Below are 23,646 nucleotides of genomic sequence, written 5' to 3'. Positions count from 1 at the left end.
CTTCACTAGCCCTTAGTTCCCTGTCTGTAGAAAGAAGGTTGGATTACATTACCCCGATATCCCTTCTAGTTCTAAATCTGGGATCCCAGAATCAATTATTGAACCAGGACTTTCAGTCTCAAATGATTCTTTCAGAGCCTTACATGTTTTCAAATAGAGATATAAATAATTTACAACTTTTTCAAGGTTAAAAAAAATCACAGGCATCCATTCCATATGATAGTAGTTATAACCCAATTATGAAATGACTGAAAAATACAATGGCAAAAAACTACTAAGTATTGAGTGATAAGTAAGTTTGTATTTAATTATTCACAACAGTATCACCATACATTTCTAAACTAGTCATTGATAGAGACAGTGTTTCATAAATGGCTAGCAGCAGGGAGATGCCATTCAAAATCTTCCTCTGACAAAAACTTCCTCTGAGCAAGTGATCTCATCTCCCTAGGCTCTAGTTTGCTCTTGTGTCAAATGAAGGGGCTGCATAGATTTGCCCCTGAAGTCATCTGCTTCTTCAGGCACTCGCACTCATACCTATGTCTTGCAAAGGGTAGAAATGTGAGGGGTTTTTATAAAAAGTTGCACTGGATTATTTAAGAATAGGGTCACCAGGAATTCAGTCAATTTCCAAAGAGATTTATTTTAACAATTTATTTATAAAATATAGAAAGAGTGAAAGTAAGAAAATCAGAGAGAGGATGGGGTAAGGTATCTAGCTTACACACTAAGTATTTGGCTCCTGCCCCTGGCTCAACCCAGGCAGAGCTAAATAGCCCTTAGCTGGAGGGACCTCAGCCTTGAGTGGAGGACCTGAGATGCAGGGAGCCCCTCTCAAGAGGGTAGGTGTCTCCTGAGGCTAGTCCCTTCAGAAAATCTAGGAAAGGAATCAGTCTTTTTCACTCATCCCACATGGTAGTTTTAAGGAAAGTAGGAGCAGTCCTAGATCCTCAGTTAGAGTTCCTCCAAAGACCTCTTCACAGGAAGTTCTTGGCATTTTTAAAGACCATTTCTTTTCATCACTTCCTGTGACTTTCTTCCATTTGGCATGTACCAATTACAGCTAAAGTTTTGCTTAGGACTGCCCAGGGGCCAGTCAGTTGATTCTGATTCATCACCCACTATCGCACATGTAGGTCACAGACCTCCCCCACTGAAGTATAAGTGGGGTGTATATGCTTTTGGTGATTAAATCTAAAAATGGGCAGGGGAGAGTTAATTGTATCTTCACAGTCTACATAAAAAATATTTTCCTCATTGTATGGAAGGTCTGTTTAATAATACTATTTAACATTTATACAATTCTTTCAAGTTTATGAAAGATTTTTACATGTTATTTCATTTGCCTAACTCATATCCCTTTGAGTTAAATACTACTATTATCCACATTTTATAGATTAGGAAATTGAGGTTGGGGGAGGTTAAGTGACTTACCTAGGATCACATGGCTAGTACACATCTGAGGAGGGCAACCTAATTACTCTTGACCCGATGTCCACAATTTTATCTGCTCTATCATACTGCTTTTATTTATAAAATTGAGATCAAAATGATAAGGTTTAGAATACACGTACATCCATGGAGCTATGGATAGAATTCTGGGCTTGGAGTGAGGAACACCTGAGTTCAAATCCAACCCCAGACACTTATTACATGTATAATCCTGGGCAAGTTACTTAGCCTCTATTTGTCCTAATTCACTAGAGAAAGGAATTCATAAATCACTCTAGTATCTTTGCCAAGAAAACCTTATGGACAATATGATCCTCAGGCTCATGAAAAGTTGGACAGAACTGAACAATGACCATAATTGTGTTTGTCCTGAAGGTCTAGATTCCTGAGACTGAGACCCATTGTGATAAAATATCTTGAAGAAAACAATTGTTGAAGTGATCTAAGTTCTGTACTGTAATCTGTCAATCAAGGAAGAGTCTCCCCCGCTCTCTCTGTCTATCCCTCTCTTTCTTCCCTCCCTCCCTTTCTCTGTCCCTCCTTCTCTTTCTTCCCCCAACATCTCTCTCCCTTTCCCTTCCCTTTTTCTCTTCCCCTTTTCTCCCCTTTCTTCCTCTCTCCCTCCACCTCCCTCTGTCTGTCTTTCTTTTTGGAGTCCTGGCATATAAAACAAACTAATAGATTAAAGGAAACTTGATTGCTTTAAAAGCTAAAACAAACCTATCCCAAACAAATATGATCCATCTACTTTCCCAAGTCCCTTAGATAATGCCAAGTAAGCCTTCAGTAGATGTCAATGTCCATTGGCCAAAGGAAGACATGTCAGGAAACGGACATTATTACAGGAGCAAAACCAATCTGAATATTCTAGAGAGGAATCATCCTTCAAAATAACAATAAAAATCATGGTGTTTAATGTACTTATAGAACACTATTAGGATCAAATGCTGGTGTCAGTTGGTGAAGTGAGTTTGGTTATTATAAAATTTTTTAACTCTAAGGTGCTACTATACTATAAGGCATTCTATGAGAGATAATAGATTGCAGAAGAAGGAGCACAGAATTTAGGTTCAGAAGACCTGGGTTCAAATGAGGGCTCAGCCACTTCTACTGACCTTCTATGAGTTTCTTAACCTTTTAGGCTTCTATTTCCTCATCTAGAAAAATGGGAGTGATCAATTAAATGACATCAAAGGTGTTTCTACATTGAAATTCTATGCACATGCTTCTACATGAACATTGGCTAAAGAAGGAATGTTGGCCGACTTCTCTTTATAGAAGAATAGTTAGCAAAATCATGAACCAGAGTTTTGTTTCTACTCTATTGTGAATTGTTTTAAACCTTTATTGGAAGTGTCAGCATGTAAAAAAACTTGTCTGAGTATGGGTTCTTTCTTTAAATATGCAACATTTATGAAATTCAAATTGCTTGCTAATTTTAAGCAGTTTCACTTATTTATGAGTAGTAGTAATGTTAATAAAGGCAAGACATATTTTTTAAAATTTATGAATTTGGACAAGAGAACTACATACCAAAGAATCATAATTTTGCTGGTTGGAAACTTCAGTGGATCTGTAACCTTACTGTATATGTGTGTGTGTGTGTGTGTGTATATATATATATATATATATATGTATATGTATATATATATACATATTTATATATTTATGTGTGCATGTGTGTATATGTATGTATGTATATGTGAAGGGTAAAGATTGTGATCTTTCCATGCCTTTTCATTCTATCTGACTTCTGTGCTTGTCTTCCTCAAGACCTCTATAGAAGATCAAACCAATGAATGAAGGGTCTTCCTTGACATCTCTTGGCTTTGTGTGGATACCAATAAGGCATGCATGTTTTCCACTATTTATCTGTTACTCTTGCTAAATAACCAGTCCATTTCTTTATCTGGTGAACACCTACCTACTTGAAGATGTTTTGAAAGTTCCTTTCCTGGTACAATTTCTCATTGTTAGATGTTTCATTGGACTTTTACCCACCATAAAACTATTCGTTGTCCTTTGGAAGACCTACAATATTAATTAGATGCATGCTTTGGTGTTTTGTGACTGGTAGCTTTGCAGCAGTGCCAGAAGAATAGGGAAAAGAATAGTCATCAATAATATTTATTAATCAGTCAGTCAGTCAGCAAGCATTTATCACTCACTGTGTGCCTATGTAAACAACTAGGGATACAAAAAGAGATGAAAGACAATCCACATGGTTAAGGAACTTATATTTGATGGGAGAAAAAGAAGTCAAACAATTATGTACATATAAGAGCTATACAGGGTAAATGAGAGGGAATGTCAGAGGGAAAGCAACGGACTGCTAATATGAGCCTTCTCTGGAGACTGTATCTTAATTAACGATTATCAAATATAAAAGAGTGGATCAGAGAAAGAAGAGGTATTAGCCACTTGTGGCCAGCTCTTCCTTTTATGCTTACAGTCCCCTAGCTGTCTCTTCTCACTGTCTTTTCCATGCCAAAGAGAGCTTTCTTTTGCAGGGACCTGAAACTTATGACCTCTGTGATGTCACTTTTCTGGGTCTCTCTGATTGGCTGGACTTGACCTCAGTCTGGATCAGAGGCCAGTCTTCCAGGTGCCAGGAGTCATGTGGGACTAGAGCAGTGGTTCTCAACCTTTCTAATGCCGTGACCCCGCAATACAGTTCCTCATGTTGCGGTGACCCCAAACCAAAGAATGATTTTGGTGGCTACTTCAAAACTGTAATTTTGCTACAGTTATGATTCGGAATGTAAATACCTGATATGCATTATGTATTCTCATTGCTACAAATTGAGAGGTTGAGAACTGCTGGCCTAGAGGCTAGGTCTTCAGGGTGCCCTCCCATAGTGCACATGTCCCCCGTATACAGATAAGCCTTAGATATTGTTCTTAATAACTCAGTTAGAAGGTGAAGCTGAATAACAACCCCCAAAGAGTAGGGCTGCATAATGGTAATTTCTTACAGGACTAAAGTGGTTCATTCCATTTGGGGATTGCTCTAATTGTTAGTACAGTGGAAGAACCAGAAAAAGCTTCTTGCAATAGTTGGGATTTGTGCTGAGACTTGAAGGAAGCCAGAGAAAGCAGAGGGAACTTTCTAGTATGGGGAACAGTTAGTGAAAAGGTGCCAGAGAGGAGAGAAACAAACAATACAAAACAACAGATGAGGAACACATCGAATCTACTCTAGAATGATGTGTAAAAGCCTGTCTTTTCCTCCTCATACTTTCATTAGGAAGTCTTTGCTTGTGGGGGACCATAATTTCCTTCCATCTTCTATTTTCATTTATCCCAATAATATCAACATAGATAAGGCTAGTTCTTAAAAACAAGTTTATTTATTTGTTTATTTGTTGCATTAAAATCCCCAGGTAACTCCCTCCCTCCCCCCCCCCCCCCCCCATTAGAGAAGGCATTATTTGACTAAAAGATCTACATATATCTAAAACTATGTCTTACTTATTTCTCTATTAGTTCTTTCCCTGGAGGTGGACACACACAAGTCATTCTTCAAACAATATTTCTGTTGCTATTTCTTGGTGCTGCTCTTTTCACTCTTCTTAACTTCAGGTAGGTCTTTCCATGTTTTTGTTTTTAATTTCACCTTCTCATCATTTCATATGGTGCAGTAGTGTTCAACATAATCATCTGCCACAACTTGCCTAGCCACTTCCCAATGGATATGATGCCCATTAAATCACTGGGTAAGGAACACAATTTAGACTTCTAAGAGACCAGTTGATGTTTAGAGATAATGTCTTATTCTTGATGCCCTCCATTCTCTTTGCATTCATCCTGCCTTCATCAGTGCAAAAATAGAAAGATGCCATGTAAGTCTGAGGACCATTTGGTATTGTTTTTGTTACCTGGGTTGCTATGGCCTACTAGTGCCAGGTCCCTCCTACTTAGTTAGGCTGGTCCTGGAAAAGAGACATGATTTGTCACCATTCCTGTGCCTGGAACTTTTCCAACTTGGTAGAATATTTTGACTTAGTTCTTTCAGAATCCGGGGGGCACCTTCAGACCAGAAATAACCAGCTCATTTCTTTTTCTGGTCACACATCTATCTGGTGATGTCTTTTCAGTTCCTTTCCCATGCCAATAATGAGGCACTGGAGTTGGATCTGGGGGAGGAAGGCCTGAATGTTCCTTGATTAGGGATATTATTAGCTGGAGTTCAACTTTTAGTTATGCCACTGACACATGCTCGGCGAGTACTCAAGCTCTTTTGTAATGTAGTGTCTTGCACACATACACATGATTCCTTGTATGTAGAGCTACTCAAGTGTGCTCAGTGATATTCCCCAAGGCCAGGGACTGTATCTTCACAGAATTACCAATCAACAAGAGCTTTCAGCTTTCACTTAGCCCAACTGCCATCTAGAAACAAATCCTTCCTGATAATATATCTGCCAAGTGAGCTTTTAGACTGTTTTTTAATATGTTCAGTGAAGAAAACTTATGAACCCCTAAAGTGGCCCATTCCATTTGGAGATTGCACTGATTGTCAGAAGCTAATTTTTTCCTTACTTTAATCTTTTCAGCATCCACTTATTTGTCCAAATTCTGCTTTCTGGAGAATAATAGAACAATTCTGATATTTTTTACATGGGGGCAATCATTCTTTTTTAAAATTACAAGTTATATTTATTTATTTACTTCTAAATTTCCCATGGTTACATGATTCTTGTTGTCTCCCTTGCCTCTTCTGTCCCCTCTCCAAGAATTGACAAGCAATTTCACTGGGTTATACATATATAATTACTCAAGTTCTATTTCTATAATATTCATTTTTTGTAGAGTAAACTTTAAAATCTCAAACCCCTAAAACATATACTCATATAAATAAGTGATAAATCATATGTTTTCTTCTGGATTTCTACTCCCATAATTTTTTCTACAGATATGGCTAGCATTCTTTCTCATAAGTCCCTCAGCATTGTCCTGGATCATTACATTGCTTTTAGTAGCAAAGTCAATCACATTGATCATCCCACAGTGTTTCAGTTACTGTGTATGATGTTTTCCTGGTTCTGCTTATTTCACTCTGCATCAGTTCATGTAGGTGTTGCCAACTGTTTTCTGTAATCATTCTGTTCACCATTCCTTATAGCACAATAGTATCCCATCACCATCCTATACCACAATTTGTTCAGCCATTCCCCAATTGAGGGACACTGGGGTAAACGTTCTCATCTATCGTTGCCCCTCAATATTGCAAATTGTCTTGCACATTGCAGATGTTTATTAAAAACTTGTTTTGTGAATGTACAAATAAATGGATGGATGTCACTACTTGATATATTATAGTGCAGCAGTTCTCAACCTCTCCATTTGTAGCAATGAGAATACATAATGCATATCAGGTATTTACATTCTGAATCATAACTGTAGCAAAATTACAGTTTTGAAGTAGCCACCAAAATAATGTTTTTTGGTTTGGTGACCCCAACATAAGGAACTGTATTGTGGGGTCACAGTATTAGAAAGGTTGAGAACCCTTGTTATAGTGAATGGTCCAATTCTATTGAAGTTATATAGCTTGGCTTCTTAACCTGGGTTGTAAACTAAAAAAAAAAAGTTTTTGATAATTATATTTCAATATGATTGGTTTTCCTTGTAATCATCTCTTTTTTATTTCATATATTTAATTCTGTATTTTGATATGGAGCCCATTGGCTTCATTAGGATGCCAAAGGGCTTTATAACAAAAAAAAATGGTTAAAGAGCTTCTATTTTGTAGAGTTTATTAGTTTATAGCAACTGGTTTCACCCCTAGATGATGACCAAGAATCAATTTAGTGGTTTTCTCCATTGAAAGTGAATATGCAGAAGAATTCAAGAACATAAGTCATCTTCTCAACTAAATAAAATTCTTTATTAGTAAACGTACCTGGTTCCTACCAACAACATGGAAATGGGTTTGGATCAAGGACACATGTGATACCCAGAGGAATCATGCGTCGGCTATGGGAGGGGTGGTGGGGGGGGGGAGGAAAATTTGTTTTTAATAAATAATGTTTGAAAATGACCAAATAAAACAATGCTTAAAAATGTACCTGGTTCCTCATAAATGTAATTATCTGATAATTGAGACTTTAAAGTAAATAATCAGCCAAGATATCCATGATTTTTTGCAATTCCCCCCATGATAAGTTCCCTATTTTGATTGAGTTAGTTCAAACAGTTAATTTGCTACATGCAGCCACTGAACCAAGTGCTAGGGATTTAGGTTATTATACATAGTTGGGGGTAGCTAGGTGGCTCAGTGAATTGGGAACCAAGCCTGGAGATGGGAGGCATTGGGTTCAAATTTGACTTTAGGCACTTCCTAACTGTGTGATCGCTTCTCCCCCAAGTCACTTAACCTCCATTGTTTAACCCTTACCACTCTTCTGCATTGGAACTAATGCATACTATTAATTCTAAGTCACAAAGGTAGGGTTTAAAAAAATGCACAGTTAAGTATAATGTACTTTGGAAGAAGGGTCCTGGCAATTAGGGAGAAAATAAGGATTGATATAGTAAGAAACTTTAGTGTGCTAACATAGGTCAGACTTTCTGGGCATTTTTCTACCCTTTCTCTTCTTTCCAGTGGCATAAAGTATCTCCATATCCCTTGTGGGCAGCAAGGTAGTACAGTGAAGAGAGTGCTGGGGCTGAAGTTAGGGAAACTCATCTTCCTGAGTTCTGATCTGACCTCAGACTCATACTAGCTGTGAGACCCTGGGCAAGTCACTTAACCCTATTTGCTTCAATTCTTCAAATGTAAAATGAACTGGAGAAGAAAATAGCAATGCATTCTAATATCTCCACTAAGAAAACTCCCAATGAGGTCATTAAGAGTCAGGCAGGCTTGAAAAATGACTGAACACCAACAAAATATTTCCTGAAGCTAGTTTTTATAAATTGGTATTTGTGCTTTGAGTTGTATGAAAAAAAAATTCTCTTCAGGTTTCCTCTGCCTTAACTCTACCAGCCTAAAATTAAACAGAATAATAAAATGGTCATTTCCTGGTTTCTTTTTGTCTCTCGGTGATTCATTCGTCCAATCAAAGGATGGCTGAGACAGAGTCAAGAACTCAACTCATTAATACTTCAGACAGGCAAGTTTTAGTTGCTCTTCCTGAAGAGGAGTTATTTAGTGACCTCTGGTCCTTTTCAAATTGACAGGAAAATTGGTTGCCTAGAAACCACACAGATTTCCTTTGACCCACACAGACACGCCCAAGCATCAACATTTTAACAGATAACAATCTATAGTTTTGTATTATGTGCCCTGACCCTTGCATTATGATGTTGCTGCAATTCTAGGTGCACAGATGGTCTTCATTTCCACTGACACTAATAACAGCAACAACCACAGCCAAGACCCACCTTGGAAAAAAATAATTAAAGGTCAAGAGTCAAGTTACTTTTAGTGTTTCCAGGCTTGTAGCATAGGTCCTCGATGTCTTAGTTTCCATATCAGTAAAAGAAGCTATTTTCTAGTTCAAATTGGGATCTATTTTAAGCTTGAAAGAGCAGCTTATGTCATGGCTTCAGGTTATTTCTTTTCTTCAGAGATATTCTTTCTGAAGAAATTTTCCTTTTAAAGTGCCCGAGACCACATCTCTGTACGCCATTTCTTTTCATCAAGATGGTGATTTTGGTGAGTTATTTCAAACTCTGAAATGAAATTTATCAATTAGGTCACAAGATGTTGCCTGGGATGGAGTGGCTAAGGGTGGGACAGCAATCTCTAGTGTCTGGAAAAGATCGAAGTGTTCTAGATGTGTGGATCTGTTTGTATCATCAGAACTAATGAAATTTTACAAGAAAGTTTCCCTATGCTATGTAATTATCAAAAGGTTTCATGTTTAATGAATGAGTTCAGAAAAATGGACAATTTTGCCTATGGGTAAGAGGACCAGACCTAGCTCTAGAGTTAGAAGGAAGTGCTGAGTCCAACCTCCTCATTTTACAGGTGAGAAAAATGAGAACCATATTTGGGGAAGTGACTTGTCCAAGGTCACATTGGTAGAGTAAAGGAATGTGGGGAGGAATGTTGTCTAGCCCTAGATTCAAAGGCAGCCTACATTATTGAAGCATTGGGAGGATTCATGAAGGAATACCCATAAGTCAGCTGAACTTCTTGAAGGGAAGCAGGTAGGAAGATGGACAAATACAACAATTTCAACATAGGCTGATATGGTTCCAAATTCTACTGTAAAGGGAAAAAAAATCACTTAATTCCAATCCCCTAATTGGAGACAACAAATAATGGAATGAAGAAAGAGTCTCTGTGTCTAGACCTAAAGGAAGTCTGGCACAAAATGAAGAAGGCAATCCTTTCCAGGTGGCACTGTCTAGAATATCTGCACAGAAGAGTGACAAATGGATGTTGTATGAGGTTGATCTGTAAGCTTTAATGGTCAATTAATGCTTTGCAGGGCTTGAAATTAGCTAATGAATGAATCGTCATGTAACTACCGAAGCCAGAGGAAACAGAAGGGTGAAGGTTGCATGGAAGAATCAGGAGGAAAGGAAAAGTTTAGGGGAGAAAGAGTAGAATTTCCTTCCTAATACTCAATTTTTTATTTCCTGTCAGACTCTTCCATCTCCATGGAGTCACAGGGTCTTTACTCTAGAATTGAAAGGATCAAAAATTTAGGTTCTTAGAGATCGTCTAAGACTGATCCAATGTCCTCACTTTACAAACAAGAAAACTGAGGTCCAGACAAATTAAGTGACCTGTTCAGGGCCCTACAGTTAATAGAAAATGAAGCCAGGATGTAAACATGTGTCCTCTGACTCTTAAGCTAAGGCTTTATTCCTTGGCCACTTGCCAATTTAGCTCTTTTTCCTAAGGCTTGAGTAAAAGAAATGGAATCCCATTGTCCTTACCTGGCAAGGTTTGAAAAGTCGAGTCCTTTTCTTTTATTCTCTTGGAGAACAGGCTTCTCATAAGTGACTGTAAGAACAGAGGAAATCTCTGATGCTTCAATTTGACGAAACCAAATTCCCAACTTACCTTTATCCTAGAATGTGAAAGTGGCAATATCCTAACCATTGTTCGACTCATGTGATCGAGGCTAGTTTTTTTTCTTAAAAGATATTGAGGCTTAAAAGATATTGTGACATGCACAAAACTAAAAATTACAACAAAACCTGGTAGAGGGCTATGATAGTTCTGCTTTCATTCTCACTTTTTAAACTTGCCATTCATTTTTGAGGGGCTTTTTTTTGTGGGAGGCTGGGAAATGACATGTACCTCACATTGTTTCCTTGTGACTTTAGTGCCCTTTGTCTCTATAATCTGATAACTTTTCTTTCAGAGTGTCTTGGAGAGTCTGAGTTATTGCTATGGTGATATTTATTTTATTTTATTTTTAATTTAAAACCCTTACCTTCCATCTTGGAGTCAATACTGTGTATTGGCTCCAAGGCAGAAGAGTGGTAAGGGCTAGGCAATGGGGGTCAAGTGACTTGCCCAGGGTCACACAGCTGGGAAGTGTCTCAGGCCAGATTTGAACCTAGGACCTCCCGTCTCTAGGACTGGCTCTCAATCCACTGAGCTACCCAGCTGCCCCCTTATGGTGATATTTATTAAAAAAACATTTAAAAAAATTTTATGGGTCATACTCTAGCAAGGCCTTTAGGGACATCAGTTCAGTCTGGGAGTAGTGTGATTCAGGAGTGTGGATATGTTGTCTCTCTGCCCATAAAAGATAGTGAGAGCCTTGTGTTTAAGTCTAGATGCCCAATCAGGTCTTCCTTAGTATTCAGTAGGAGAGACATTTAGTTTTAGACCCAAAATACAACTAGGTTGATACTATAGGTCTCTCAAAGTAAGCTCTTATTAGCTGCTGTTATATACTTGAAAATAATAAGTAACTGTCATTGCTCTTGAACATGATGTATTTACATGTATATTTGTATAAGACTGTGTGTGTATGTATGTATGAAACCCCAAAGCATTCTAATATCAGTTCACAGAATGATGGGATTGCAGATTTGTGAGGGATTGCAAAAGCCATCGAGTCTAACCCTTCCCTGTACCAGAATCACTTTTAATGCCTACTTGACAAGCAGGCACATCAGCCTTTACTAATAGATTTAAAGAGAGGGGGGGGATTCCCTACTGCCCACCTCCTTGGCACTGGATGACCTATATTCCCCCCTCTTCCCCTTCTAGTATCTCTGTGTATCTCTCTAAAGCTGGCTCTAGCTTTCTCTTTCTCCAACTCTGTCTCTCTGTCTCCCTATTTCTGCATGTCTGTCTCTGTGCCTCTTTCCATCCTTCTTCATCTCTTTTTGTGTGTCTTTCTATCTTTGACTATCCATGTTTCTCTCTATCTCTGATTGCTACTCTTTGTGCTTCTTTCTGCCTCTGTTTCTCTTCCAGTTTTTATCTCTGTCTCCCCTTCAACCTCTTTGTCTCTTTCTGTCTCCATCACTGTTTCTCTCTGCCTCTGTCTCCCTCCGTCCACTCCACCTCCACTCCTTGCAAGAGGGCTACATTTTGCTAAGGAGAGAGAGGCCCATAATTTGCTTGCCATTTTTCTCTAGCAGAAAACTCATCAATCTCTCTTTCCACCATTACTATTTATGTTTAATAACAGTAAAGCTGAAAGCTCCTTTCACAGCTCAGGTTCTGCCAACTCAGAAAACTTAGCCCATCATGAAAAAATAAACACAAAAACACAAAGGCCATATATAACCTTTGGCTATTTACTCAGCTCCTTCACAAGCTAATGGGTTTCCAGGTAGATGGAGCACTGGCCCATGGCTCTGCTCTCTCTGCATCATTGCTTTTATTGGGGATACACTATGATGAGTAAGTAGAGCAGAGGCATGAAGGGGGAAGTCTGTAGGCATCTCACAGTAGTCAAACTTCTGTATTTGAGGTCTACAGAGATGTGGTACAGCAACAGTTGAAATTTGAAAAAAAAATCCAGTAAGGAGCTATATTGTTTATATGGCACCAATCAGATTTTTTAATACCTTCATGGAATTGACAATAACTCATTCATTAATTCATTCAGTACATCATTTTGGGGTACTCATAATGTGTAAGGCTCTGGGTTAGACTAGGAAGACCCTTTGTTTTAGAATCTTGTAGACAGAAAATATTTTTGTTTTTTCTACTTTAAAAATTCAAAGAATTTTGAGAATCAGAAATGACCTCAGTAGACATTTGGTTCAACCTGTGTGCCAAAGGAATCCCTGCTTTTTAAGTACCTACTATGTGCAAAACACTGGGTTAGGCACTTGGCAGACTAAAAAAAGCAATTAAAGACAGTTTTTGCCTTCAAGGAATTTGAATTCTATTGAAGCTGGAGGGGAGAGTGATAAAAATGGTACTATAACATATTTTCAGATGTTTACAGTTCAAAATAGTGGGTGATGGAGTGGTGGTAAGGGAGGCAATACAAAGTCCTTAAAAAAAAACCCTCTAGGACTAATTGAATAGCAAGGGAACTCCATAATTGGTGTGAATCCTGGAAGGCTCCATGGAGAAGGTAGCACCTTAGGTGAACTTCAAAGGAGGATAGTTCTGAAGGATATAGACCAAGAAGGAGTAAATTCTAGGCATAGGGCATGACTTGGATAGTTATATAGAGGTTAGAGATTTAAGACTGGACTGAAGAATGAGTAGTAATAATTTTTTGGGGGGTGGGGGGACTGGAAGGAGGAGTACCTAAAGAGAAATAATGTAGAAAAGAAGCTAAAGACAATAATATTTAGTATTTATGAAGAGCCAAGTATAAGCCAGCCCTGTGCTAAAGGTTTTACAAATATCATCTTATTTGATCCTCACAACAGTCCTAGGAGGTAGATGCATTTATTACCCCCATTTTATAGCTGGGAAATTGAGACAAACAGGTTGAGTGACTTGTCCAGGATGATACAACTAGTAATGTATCCAAGACCATATTTAAACTTGGGTCTCCTTGTCTCTAGCCTTAGCACTCTATCCACTGTACAACCAATCTGCTTCTTTTTCATTTGAGGTAGATCATATAGGACCTTTAAAGCTAAGCTGTAGGGATTGTATGCTGTTTCCCCCTCATTAACTCTGCTATAAGAAGTTTAATAATCATGTTTGATTATCACAGTATTTTTCTGTCTCACCAATATCAACTTTTGTAACCCTAAATGTATTATGGGTGGACAGCTGGGTGCCATATTGGACAGAGTACTGGTGCTGACATTAGGAATACTCATCTTCCTGAGTTCAACTCTGGTTTGAGTTCTTAGCAATGTGACCCAGGGCAAAAAACTTAACCTTGTTTGCCTTGGTTTCCTTATCTTGTAAAATGAGCCAGAGAAGGAAATGGTAAACTACTCCAGGGTCTTTGCCAAGAAAACCCCAGAGGGTCTTGAAGAGTTGGATATGACAGAACAGCAGCAACATTATGATCACTGTGGACAAAATAGGGTTAAAGGATGGTGACTGGACCTACAGGTTTCATTGATATGATATGAAACTCCCAAATGAAAAAAACTTCTTCAAAACAGTACCTTCTCTGACACATATACTTTAAAAGAGTAGCCTCGAATGCTGTAAGAACTTAAATGCCAGGTTTACTCTACTAATCTGTGTCAGAGAAAGGACAAAATAAGCACTCAGTAAATATTTGTTGAAATGATCTCAAATAATGAGTAATTTTCTTGTGTGGTCTCTTAGAACCAGTTTCCTTTTATTATAATGACTTCCCTATATTTGGAGAAAATGTTCATAAATTTCAATTTTTCCATTATTCCAAATCCATTATTTGCCAAGTTGGCACATATTTTTGGATTCATCCTTAGCTCTTCCCTCTACCTTATACCATATATAAAATAAAAGGTCTAGTCTCATAGATTCAACCTATATAACATCTCTTATATCTCATACTCATAACTCAAGCATCCTAGTTCAATGCTTGTTGCTCACCCTATTACAATAGACTCCTAACTAACTGATGTCTTTCTCTAGTATCTCTCTTTTCTAATCCATCCTCCACACACCTGCCATTTTTATATTTCTTTTTTTTTTGGTGTAATTTTTTTAAATTTAATTTTATTGATTAATTAAGAAAAAATTTCCATGGTTACATGATTCATGTTCTTTCCCTTCCCTTCTCCCTTCTCCCTCCCTTAGCCAACTAGTAATTCCACTGAGTTTTACTTTTGTCATTGATCAAGGCCTATTTCCATATTATTGATATTTACATTAGGGTGATTGTTTAGAGTTTACATCCTCAGTCCTATCCCCACCAACCCATGTGATTATACAGTTGTTTTTCTTCTGTGTTTCTGCTCCCACAGTTCTTTCTCTGGATGTGGATAGTGTTTTTTCTCTTAAGTCCTCCAGAATTTTCCTGTATCACTGCATTGCTGCTAGTGGAGAAGTCCATTACATTCGATTATACCTCAGTGGGTTTGTCTGTGTACAATGTTCTCCTGGTTCTGCTCCTCTCACTCTGCATCACTTCCTGGAGGTCGTTCCAGTCTCCATGGAATTCCTCCACTTTATTATTCCTTTTTGCACAATAGTATTCCATCACCAACATATACCACAATTTGTTCAGCCATTCCCCAATTGAAGGGCATCCCCTCATTTTCTAATTTTTGGCCACCACAAAGAGCGCAGCTATGAATATTCTTGTACAAGTCTTTTTCCTTATGATCTCTTTGAGGTACAAACCCAGCAGTGATATGGCTGGATCAAAGGGCAGGCAGTCTTTTTTATATTTCTTAAGTAATGACCACATTACTCAGCTCTGCAAGAAACTCCAGTCATTCACTATTGCCTGTAGAATAAAATACCAACTCCTTGGTTTAGCATTAAAAGTCCTTTGCAATCTAGCTCCAACCTACTTTTCCAGACTTATTATACATTATTCTCCCTCTGTGCTGTTTATATTCTTGACATTTTGTTTTCCACCTCTGAGACTTTGCCCAGGCTGTGCCCCCTACTGGAAAAGTATTCCTTTCTTCTCTCTACCTCTTATACCTTAATCTTTAGTTTCCTTCAAGTTTCAGTTCAAGGATTACCTCACCCTCTAATGTCTGTCTAATGTTGCTAGTGCTACAGCTTTGGAATTCTGTTGGTATTACTTTTGTATATATTTTATATTTAATCTGTGCTCATGTTGTCTCCACAAATAGAATGCAAGTTTACTGAGGGCAAGATTTATTTCATTTTCATCTCTGTACCTTTTCCCCGTGCTTCACACAGTACCTGGCACAGAGAAGCTTATAATAAATGTTCATTAACTAAATGCATCATTGATGTACAGTTTGAGTATCAGTTTATGACCCTTACTTCCTAATTGTATATCCTCTCATTAGGGCAGCAAGGTGGTGCGGTGGATAGAGCACTGGAACTAAATTCGGGAAGACTCATCTTCTTGAGTTCAAATCTGGCCTTAGACACTAGCTGTGTGATCCTGGGCAAGTCACTTCTCCTTGTTTGCCTCAGTTTCCTCATCTATCCACTGGTCTAGAGAAGGAAATGACAAACCACTTCAGTATCTTTGCCAAGAAAATTCCAAATGGGGTCACAAAGAGTCAAACATGACTGAAAATAACTGAACAAACAACGGCAAATCACCAGGTGGAGACTGCATTTTTCAGGGATAATCAATTTTAAAGTCTACATTGGTCTTTCCTCGCTTTCAGAATTACATTAGAGAAGTGGGGCCTGCTTGTTTCATCCCATTAGTGCCTCAAACTATCTTCATGTTATCTTTACATTTCAAATTACCCTCCTCAGCAGGAAGTATTTTGCAAGATCAGTCAAGTTAGCATCTGACATTACCAAAACGTTGTCAAGTAAATTCAGCAGACATATAGGTTGGTCAAAACAGCAATGATTTAATGAAAACACACACTCTCAGAGACCTGAATCAATGCAGCCTTGGAGGCATGATGGAAAAGGCCTGGGAAATGCTCTTGTAGCAGATAAAAGCAGAGGGTTTTTTGTTTGTTTGTTTTTTAATAAAACTCTTACTTGGTCTTGGAGTCAATACTGTGTATTGGCAGAAGAGTGGTAAAGGCTAAGCAACAGGGGTTAAGTGACTTGCTCAGGGTCACACAGCTAGGAAGTATCTAAGGCTAGATTTGAACCTAGGCCCTCCCATCTCTAGGCCTGGTTCTCAATTCACTGAGCTACCCAGCTGCTCCCTGTTTGTTTGTTTTTTAAAGAAATAGCACAGTGTAGTAAACCACGTCTGAACCATAGAACCTCAAATCAACCCCCCCATCCCCCCAGGCATTTGTTGATTATGTGGCCCTGGCAAGTCTGTTTGTCGTTCTGGATCTCAGTTTCTATAATGAGGGGGTCAGATTAGATGACTTCTAGGGCCCCTTGCAGCTTAAAATAGATGGTCCTTTGATCTGAGTTCGAATACCCTATCTATATCTATTGTGAAGATAGAATTAACTCTCTTTGTCTATTTTAAGTTAATCAAATCAAGAACTTGACGAGCCCCTACTTAGCACTTAGCTAGCCATTAAGTAAGAGTTCACAAGGCACTTACTAGAGAAAACTCACACCTCCAAAGGCCACTGCCCCCTTCCCTTTCCTCCCCTCCCCCACAGTGCTAGGCAAACGGAAAGGCTGAAATTGGTTTCTGTGAAGAGGAGGAGAGACAGGCCAACCCAAGGACTGATCTATTCCTTCTGCCTTGGTGAGCCCGCTGAAGGGAGACTCTTGGAGGCAGTCACTTTTTCCTGGACTTCCTGGGCTGGAGAGGCTTGCTGTGTGAGTGATTTGGGCTAAAGTAAGAGGCTGCTGGTGGTGAATTTCTAGCGGAAGACGCCACCAGGACTTCTACGTGGAGATCCAGGACTTGAAGGAGCCCTTGCTGGGTGCTGAGCTGGACTTCTTTGGGTCACAGACCAGACAATTCTCTACCTCCTTCCTGTAGTTCCCACTTTAATATCTCTCCTTTGTTGTAAATAAAGTTGCTAACAGTTTTTCTGACTTAAGGGTTAATATTTTATTAACAGTGATCACGATCTTACTTTTATAACTCTTATTTAGTCAAAACTCATTTTAAATCTTTATATCCATCCATCCATCCATCCATCCATCCATCCATCTCTCTCTCTCTCTCTCTCTCTCTCCCTACCTCCCTATCTATCTATCTATCTATCTATCTATCTATCTATCTATCTATCTATCTAGTTTTCCTGGTTAAGTTTATTTTACTGCATTAATTAAACAATTCCATCTCTTCATCCTGTAAGACCCAATCAGCCTTGGTACTCACATTCAGCCCCTCTGCCCTGCTGATTAGAAGGCCGAGCCATGAACTCCTCAAATTCCCTTTAAGGAGGGAGCAGGGCTTGAGTTGGAAAGTTTCAGAAACTTGCAGCTTTTCCGTGGGGACCTCCTCCAAGTCTGGGAAGAGGATTCCTTGGAGATGACTGCAGACTCATGGTTTTTCCTCTGGGAGCTTTCTAGCTAGAAAGTTTCTAGCCGGGAGCTTTCTTTGCTGGGGATTTCTGACTCGAGGCTTTCTGGATGGGGATAATCCAGGACGAGGATTTTCGGTGAAGGCTTTGTGATGGGGTCCTGTATGGCTGAAGATCTTCTGCCTGAGCCCTTTCTGTCCAGAGGTTTTCTGGCTGTAAACTTTCTGGGTGGAGGGTTTCTGGTTGATGGACTTCTCATTGGAAAGTATCAACCCTCTTTAAGGTGAAGTGCGAGGGATCCTGCCCCGGGCTCTCGTTTCAGAAAAGAGTCCGCGGAGGTGGCGGCTGAAGCTATGCTGAAGGGAAGTGAGCAAACTGGGAGACCTGAAGTGAATCCGCTGGCTGGGCAGGAGGGGATGGCCGGGCGGGACCTCGACATTGCCAGTAAACCAGAAGACCCACTAGATGAGGCTGAGGAAGATTAAGACAGAACCGGAGTAGGGCAGCAAATCGGCAAAGAAGACTTCAGAGAAGACCCCCGTCAGCAGTACAGCCAGCCCTTCCACATCAAAACTCCTGCTGAGTCAGGCGAGGTGCAGCGGCCCAGCTCCAGCTTAGGCGACGGTAGTGGGAATGGTCACAGCCCCGTGGCTTCTGAAGCCTCCCGAGCATCCAGAGCCATAGCACTCGCTTCAGCCTTCATGACCTCCTCAACCTCTACAGTTGACAAAGCCTCAGAGCTCTCAGCGGGGACGGAGGGACAGCGCCGCCTATCGTGGAATGCCAAATGGCATGTTCTTTCTGTGTGAACTCGGGGCAATCTCTTCCTTCTGTGGATGGGTCTCAAGTTTTCTCAGTTGTAAGACAAAAGGGCTCAACTAGGGGAGATCGCTGAAACCCTTTCTAGATGGAAATCAATGATCTTTGAAACCCAGATTTAGTTCTGATGGCTTGCCATTCGCCCTAGCCTGTGGTTTTCCGTTGCCAATACTTGTATGAGGGTATAGATGTCCAAGGCCTAGTAATAGCCCAAATTGTGCAGAAGGTGACATTTGTCTTAAGCCCACCTCTCCCTCCTCCTGTGGGGTGTGAATCAGACTTTCTTTGTCTAGTCAGCAACTTTTATACTGATCCACCAACACCCCTACTTAACACTTTGTAAGCCATCAAGTAAGAGAAGGAGCAAGTCACTTGCTAAAATGACTGATAACTCCAGAACTCAAAGCACCCCTACTTAACACTAAGTAAGAGTGTTCTCAAGTCATTTGCTAAAGTGGGTGATAACACAGTGTCAAAAACTTGTGAATCCTATGATAAAAGGTTGCTGCCTTCAGAGGTCTATGATGAGAGTTAACACCTTTAGAGAATGAGAGGTGTGAATCCCACAGACACTGCCCCCCTGGGCAGTGCTGGGCAATTTGGAAGCTGTGATTGGCCCCTGTGAGGAGGAGAAGGGACAAGAAACCACTATAAAAGCCCTGAACTTCTTTGGCTGGGCAGTCTTCTGGAGACAATCTTCAGGAGGTGCTCTTTAGCCTCAATCTGGAGCTTGGAGGTAATTTGGGACTTGGATTGCCTCTTGGGTGAGTGAATTGCTGGCCTTCCTTTCTTGGTGTCTGAAGAGAGATTAGTTTTGGAGAGGCCTTCACTTCTTGGAGGAGGTCATGTGGGTAGAACTCCAGGTCCTCTGGTCATGGGTTAACAAGCCCTCCAGGCTGAGCCTAGCACCAGAGCAATATTTAGTGTGATGGGCTACACATCTTCTCTACCCTCTTTGTATTTCTCTACTTTCACTCTTTCCACCCTTTTTGTAAATAAAAGCTATTAAAAGTAATTTTGACTTGGGGCTATAATGTTTTTGAATTGGCAACCACAATTTTAATTTAGAATTCTGACATATTGAGTCAACCCCCTAAATTTAATTCCTTACACTTCTCTGTGACCTTCCTTTTTCTGATGACCCCATGAAGGAAGTATTTCTCTGCTCATGGTGGTTTTCCTGGTAGTTTGGTGTCAAGGAGATAGATCACTGAACTTGGACTTATAAAGTGTTTTTGAAACATTAAAGTACTACAAAAATGTTAGGTATCAACACCACCATTATCATCACTTTGAACATATTCTCTTTTATTCCAAATCTAACTCCTTCTCCAGGACCTAATGCAATTCTTACCTCTTCAGTGAATCCCTCTGACCCACAATAATCTTTTTTATTCCTAAACTCCCATGGCATTTATATCTTGATTACTTGTTTTTAAAACCCCTTACCTTCCATCATAGAATAAATATTATTGTGTATTGGTTCTAAAACAGAAAGGTGGTAAGGGCTAGGCAATGGGGTTAAGTGACTGGCCCAGGATGACACAGCTAGAAATGTCAGAGACCAGATTTGAACCCAGGACCTCCCATCTCTGGGCATGGTTCTCAATCTACTGAGCTACCTAGTTGTTCCATATGATTACTTTTTACTATGCTCACTGCCCCCTTCCACCAAGTATGTTTAATTTCACCTTGCCCATAAGTTCCTTGAGGACAATTAGTCAATTGACAAGTATTGGTTATTCACCTACTCTGTACTGGGCAATATGTTGGCAATAAATAGATAGGATGTAAAGAATGAAACAAAGCCTACTCTTAAGAAGCTCGCATGGCAGAGTACATAACTTAAATGTCTTTTGCACTCAAGCCTATCACACTGGAAAGAATGATGAACATATAGTTAGAAAGACTGGGTAAAAATCCTAACAGTTATGTGATTTTGGGTAAATAATTTTATAACTTTAAGCTTAAGTATTTTCATCTCTGAAATGGACATGATAATTCTACTTACCTTATAGGATTGTCATAAGTTTTAAGAGAAAATGTGGAAAGATGACTGTGATACACTAAACAAATATAAGCATTTGTTGCTGTTGTCATTAGTGTTGAAATGATATTTGTCGAGTTGAATTTAATTGGGACCTGAATAGAGAAATGGCAGACATTAGAAATGCATTCCATCCTGGCTGACAAGTGATAGGAGATCTGGGAACCATAATATCCTTTTTGCCTATTAAAGTTCCATGTGGCCAGAAATGAGAAAGACAGTTCACATCAGTATGGAAATAGCTTGCATTTGATAGAAGAGAAGATAACATGACTGGGATATGGAGGAATAATTGTGGGGTAAACAGAATGGTTTTCTTTGGCAAACTCTACACATCAATGGAATGGTGGTTACATATACTTGAGAAGAGTTAATGAACCAATAGACAGTTGTCTGGAATCATTATGGCCACTGGCCCTCAATTTTGCATTTGCTCAGAATTTCCTAGTAGTTCCCAGACATTCCCAGACATGCCAGACAGCAAAACCACACCCTAGAGGAAATGCTGGCCAGTCAAGTGACAGAATACCACAATATTTGAGCTCTCCTCTTCCTACTCCTACTATTAACCTATGAATCCTTGACCATATGGTGGCTCTGTTCTCTAGCCTTGAAAACTACAGCATCCTATTTATGCAATTTAATCTTTAATCCTAAAACTCCATTAATTCACCAGCCACTAATTTATCACTAATAAATGCTAATGGGTTGACTTATTGATATCATATTTGGTTATTCAGACATATGGCTGAAGATTATAGAATAGCCTGTTCACTGAAGAATCGAAATGAAAGGGAGAGGAGTAGAGCAAATGAACTCATTTATTCATTAAGGATTCTTAAGCAGCATTTGTTACATGCCAGACATCACACTAGCCTTGGCAATATAAAGGAAAAACACAGATCAGACCCTACCTTCAAGGAGCTCACATTTTACTGGGAGGAAATGATGTGTAGTTAGATAGATATATACAAACAAAAATACACAAAGTAAATTTAAATTACAATCAGGCTGAAAAGCACCAGCAAGCAAAGGGAGCTAGTACAAGTAGGCTACAACATATAACCTAATGGGACCTATCTCCAGGAAGTTGTATAAAAGACACGGACAATGACATGTATGACTAGAAAAGGAAGTCCAGTCATGCAGTGAGAGCAAGGGATGGCAGATGGCCAATGCAAACAGTTGTTTTGGGATTTGTAAAACATGAAGAGAACCACTGGAGGGGTTCTAGGATATTGAGTTTTGAGGTCCTGATCTGAAGGATTTGGGGAGGAACATAAACTACACAAGACAACAAAGCATAGTGAGCCATGGCTTGTATAAATAGTGTAACCATACTGGTGAAATATTCTGTGGAACTTTTGTGCAAGTATCCAAATACTTGATGGAGTTGGCAAAAAGTTTCTCACTCTAATATGTTTCTACTCTCTTTATGTTTCAATCATTTTTTGCAACCATTTTTTTTTAAGTGAAAAGATTTGCTTGGCAAATGAGAGGATATCAGTATACAAAGTTTACCTCAAGGAAAAATTTCCTAAGACCTGTTCAAATGTGGGATGGGCTATCTAATAATTTAGTGAACTCTCTGTCACTTGAGGTGAACAACTAGAGCTTGTAGGACCATTTCTCAAGTATATTTCAGAGATTTTTGTTTGAGTACCAGGGAGCTTCTGAGAACCCTTCCTTCATGGAGATTTTTGGGAATACTACTTAAAAAGTGAAAACCCAAAATGATTTTCAATTACTTTAATAGTTGCTTCTCATTTCCATCATGAATATGATCCCTATGGATGATCTTTATCAATAGTTAAAGAGTTCACAAACTTCTTTTAAACCAAGAATCAGGATTTCACTTTCTCACTGCATTCCTGTCTGTGGTGTTTCCGGTCATGATGAAAATAAGGTGCGTTACTTTTTTTTTTAATAATAGACTTTTTTTACTGGCTCCTTGACTCTTTCTTTTGAGTGCAATATAGTGAGATTTAACTTTTTGAATTTCAGATGCTTAAAGTTCAATGTAAATATTTAGAAATATTCTTCTGCTCATCCTCATAGAAATTCAAACCTCAAAACTTGAGATTCTCAATCCAACAAGAAGAGTCCTAATTATTTTCCAAGTGGCTTGCAACTTTATAAAGAATAATGGTTTATAGTTTTATTGTATTTTATAGTTTGTAAAACACGTATTTCACAAGTCCATAAGATAGGCTACATGAATATGCTGTTTTTAAAGATAAGGTGATTGAGGCCCAGGTGAGTGGGGAGGAAAAGGAAGAAGAGACTTGCTCATGGCTGTACTGGGCAATATCAACCTCATTAGTCACCAAAGAAAAATAAAGATGACATTACTAACATCTTCTCAAACATTGGAATTTTTATTTATTTAATATTTATTAAGAACAGAGTTCTTAAACATTGGAATAACCCATTGAATTAGTCTCAAGAATTCCCTTTCTTGGAGGTAGGTATTTACAAAGACAGATTTTTATCCATGTATGTTGGAAGAAGAGCTGTTTTTAAATTTTTAAAAAGCCATTTAACTTAACTTGTCATTGAGAAAACTGAGGTGTCCAGTACTTTGCCTAAGAAACCCACAATCAGATACAGTATCAGAGGATCAAAGAGATGGAACCAGACTAAATAAAATGAACCAATCTTTGGTTCAGACCCTTTACTTTATTTAAAGTTGTTTATTTATTGTTTTTTTTTAAATAAATATTTATTTTATTTTACTTTTAATTTTATTTAAAAAGGAGGAAACTGAAAGGCACAGAAGTCAAGTTAATGACCCAAGTTCACACAGTAGGACAATCAAAGCCCAAAGACTAAAACTGTTTAATTTATGATTTAGTCTAGAAGTTTTCACCACAATCAACCAGTTAATTAGGAATTATTTGATTTGGATTAGATTTGTTATTAGA

The 23,646-nt window shown here is 38.9% G+C and overlaps 1 long non-coding RNA gene across 1 annotated transcript in view; it reads left to right on the top strand.

Annotated features, from left to right (window-relative positions):
- Positions 1 to 8,697: 8,697 nt before the first annotated feature.
- LOC103093076 (uncharacterized) overlaps positions 8,698 to 23,646 on the top strand; it is a 41,199-nt gene continuing 26,250 nt past the window's right edge. Inside the window, exon 1 of the long non-coding RNA XR_001625285.2 lies at positions 8,698 to 9,115. This is a non-coding gene — a long non-coding RNA (uncharacterized LOC103093076). The remainder of the gene's footprint in view (positions 9,116 to 23,646) is intronic.

The sequence above is a fragment of the Monodelphis domestica genome, chromosome 5, assembly GCF_027887165.1.
Source record: "Monodelphis domestica isolate mMonDom1 chromosome 5, mMonDom1.pri, whole genome shotgun sequence".
Taxonomy (NCBI): Eukaryota; Metazoa; Chordata; class Mammalia; order Didelphimorphia; family Didelphidae; genus Monodelphis; species Monodelphis domestica.
The sequence above is the reverse complement of the archived record's forward strand: the minus strand, read 5'-3'. Positions and strand labels throughout refer to the sequence as shown.